The sequence below is a fragment of the Fukomys damarensis genome, unplaced genomic scaffold, assembly GCF_012274545.1.
Source record: "Fukomys damarensis isolate Sample0158 unplaced genomic scaffold, DMR_v1.0_HiC HiC_scaffold_1, whole genome shotgun sequence".
Classification (NCBI taxonomy): domain Eukaryota; kingdom Metazoa; phylum Chordata; class Mammalia; order Rodentia; family Bathyergidae; genus Fukomys; species Fukomys damarensis.
The window spans coordinates 12473384-12477214 of record NW_022900913.1 but is presented as its reverse complement, the minus strand read 5'-3'; positions in this window follow the sequence as shown (position 1 = coordinate 12477214).

Sequence of the window (3831 nt, the reverse complement as noted above, 5' to 3'; positions counted from 1 at the left end):
AGAGTCCTGTATGCCTCACTTATCTGTATGTCAAATTCTTCCCCTCTGGAAAATTTTCTGTCATTAATTCTGTGAATAGTTTTTAAAGTCATTTGTCCTTTCTCCTGCTACTGCATGGATTCCTATCAGTCTTATATTATTCCTCTTTGCATCATCTAGGAGCTGTTGATTAGATTTCTCATGATCCCTTACTGTTTTTAAAAGATCTCTCTTTTCATGGTCACTGATTACAATCCTATCTTCTATATCCAAAGTTCTATCTTCACATTTGTTCATTCTGCTGAGAATGCTTTCAATAGAGTTTTTAATCTCCTGGATATCCATTTGAATCTGTTTCATGGATTCCATTTCTTTCCTATCTGGGCATTTGTGGCTTCTATCATGGTCCTGAGCTCATTTTTTTTTTTTTTTTTTTTTGTCTGCTTCTGTTCTAAAGTCTCTAGTCATGTCTTTTATTGTGCTCACCATCTCTGTGGTTATCTGGGAAATTATTTCTGTTTTGAATTTTTCTAGAGCCTGATTGATCTGTTTTGTTACTTCCTGTGCTATGAGTTCAGGTGTCCTGGTGGTTGACTGTCAGACTTTTCCATCTTGTTTCTCCTAAAATTTGCCATTGTTGAACTGGAAGTCTCTCTTTTTGCCTTGGTTAAGTGTTTTCTCATTTTTATTTTTGAGGTTGGGCTGTCGGTTTAATTCCTGGGTTAGTACTTTGATCTTCTCATATAGCTGCTCTTTAGCTTTTGAGTCTCTAATGATTCAGGGACACTCTCACTTTCATAATATAGAAAGGACACCGCATTAAATCAATCACAACCCTTTATCCCAATTGACACAATTAGCAACATAATAGCATCAAGCATAGCTTAGAAATTGACCATTTGTGGTAGTTTTTTTTTTTTTTTTTTTTTTTTTTTTTTTTTTTTTTTTTGTACTAGGGATCATACTCAGGTCCTTGTGCTTGCAAGGCAGGTGGTGGAACCACTGAGCTAAATCCCTGGCCCTGTGGTACTTATTAATTTATCACCTTTAACCATGTGAATTACATCAACATCGAGGACCAGCCCAAAATATGTTTATAGTGAATAAACTCTTCAATATAGCAACTTTACCCTTCAGGATGGGGACTTAGAATGAGTCAGGAGAAGAGGAATAGATAGGTAAAAGAATAGGAGAAGGTTTCAAGTGAAGCTAGAGGACTCAGGATGATCATGCAAACTCTAGGTAACCAGTGAAGACAAGAGGAAAGACAGAATGCAGCAAAAAAGACAAGAATAGAATGACTTAATAGTAATAGGGAAATTATAAATTGTATTTATTTTCCTTTGCAACTAATATCAATTGAGTGAAGGAAAAAGAGAAGAAAAGAAAAAGAAAGAAGAAATTTGAAGTAGAGCAGTAATGGGAACAAAAAGGGAGATGAAGAATAAAGTTGGGGAGCAATAGAATGGGCAGGAAAAAGAAGAAAGAAAAAAGAATTTGCAGAATGGGAAAAAAAAGAAATTTAAAAATAAAAATTAAAAATTAAAAATAAGAGGAAAAGAAAGAAAAAAAATTTGAAGAGCCTCTTTCAGAGTATATCTCTGCTGTTACATTGCACAATATGGGCAGCAATGTGTAGAACTGAGTCACTTCATCTCAGGTAGCCAATGGCAGATCCCTGAGATTCAGGTTGAATTCTTGCTGCAAGGCCCAAGTTAAGCTCCCTGACCTCCTGCAGAGTTGAACTCTGTAAGGTTCTACTGCAGATTTCAGCTGCCCTTCCCCTGAAGATAGTCCAAGTTCTGATGTAAGGTGGTGATCCCTCCAACCAACTATGGAGGGCTGATATGCCTTTATTGCAATTTTTTATTTCCATTCTATCTTCTGGAACTCAGTAAAATGGCCTTTTGACCACCTGTGCCTCTGCAGTGTGAAACCAGGTATTGGCACAACCAGGAGGCCCAAGGATTGGGGGAAATGCTGCAGAGGCTAGTGCATAGCTGGGCAGTTCTCACCAGTCTGCTCTAATCTCTGGGAAAATTTTCCAGCAATTCCTTTGTCCAACAATCATGCACCAGGACAGGAAACAGCCACTTGATAGTTTTCAAAGAGACTCTTCTGCAGCCAGAGCAGGCAAAAGAAAAAAAAAAAAAAGCCAGGAACAAGCCTGGGACTTGATTATAAGGGCAGCAGAGCAGTAGCACTAGAAAAAGCTGAATACTCAAACCCAGCAAGTCTGCTACAACAAGATCAGAGCCTTGGTTGGGAAGGTGTGAGATTCTGAGACTTGGGTTGGAGATGCTTGATGTCTCAAATCATCCTGATCCCGCTGGGCCCACTCCTTCCTATGAAAAGCTAATGCTGTCCCCTTGCTTGAAGACAATGCAGAAGCCATTGTTTGCAAGATGGCACATTATTAACACAGTATCTTCCCTAACTCAGCCCCGGGCCCTAGACCAGCGGCTAGAATAAGGACCAGCAACCACAGCTTCCAAACCAGATTCCACAAGCTGTCTTGTTTTGTTGGATTACGACTACCACACCACTCAGTGTCACAGCATCTCTGGCTGCCTCTGTACTACATCAGAAGAGTGGTGTAGCTGCATTGGAGCCCATAAAACTAGAAATATTTGTTAGCTGGTTCATTACAGGAGAAGTTTGCTGACCACTGAACTAGAAACCAATTACAACAAAACCTGGCAGGAGAAGTGCTGGTCCTGGCAAAGAAGGAAAGCAAGCATACACCAATAAAGATGCAAGACCTTGCCAACTAATTCCTGCAGAATGGAAGAGAATTTACAGGATTGGATCTCAAAGGATCTAGACTAAGGAGAATGGGATATTCAGTTGAATAATGGAGTTTAAATACATGGGAGAGCTCTCCTGAGATATAGGTCTTAGCTCTCTGCTTGGGTAGCTCTTTTGTGTTTTAGAAAAGACCAAACTAAGCAGAGTAGATATATGAGGTTAGAAGATAGTGACAGCAGAAATCCAAAGGCTCTGAGCCATGGGCATGCAAGTGTGGATATGCTCTGTAAGAATAGGAAACCAACAGGCTCACCAGATTCCTTAGAGAAACCTTGGAGCAGGTACCAAAGCTGTAAGGGATGAATTAATAAGTTTCTAGGGACACCAAGAACTCGAGGGGGATTATCACAAAGCCAGGCTGGTGCCAGAGGATGCTGTTACGGAGCTGAGTTCCCTAAAAGGAATGCAGAGCTGGACCCCAGGTTGATAGGCACCAGCAGGCAGAATTTAGGTGGCAGAAACAAGGAACAGGCAGTTGTTATGAGTAACAGAGGTTGATGTGACAACTAAGGAAATCTCTCTCTTGGGGAGCTTTATAGATGATTACACCAGTCCGCCCTAATTTACAGCTGATGTCTTCCAAGATCCCTAGTTGATGCCTGAAAATGTGTATAGTACCAAAGTCTACATATACTATACTATATACTACATATATAACCCTGCATATACTATACTAAGTATGTACTATACTATGTTTTCATATATATTATATATATAGGCTTAGTTTATCAATTAAGCATAAGGGATTAATAGCAAAAACTAATAATAAAATGGAACAATTACAGTGTACTATAATAAAATTATGAAAAATGTTTCTTTCTCTTCTCAAAATATCTTATTTTACTGCCCTCACCTTTCTTCTTGTTGTGAGGATGTGATACAGTGCCTAGGTGAAGAGATGAAGGGAGGAGAATGATGTAGGGAGTGTGATGTAGCATTAGGCTATTACTACTTAAGGGTTACTTGAACATGAGCACCGTGACACCAGAGCAGTCACTGTGATAAGAAGATGGCTGCCAAGTGAGCACTTGTGAGCAGCTCCTA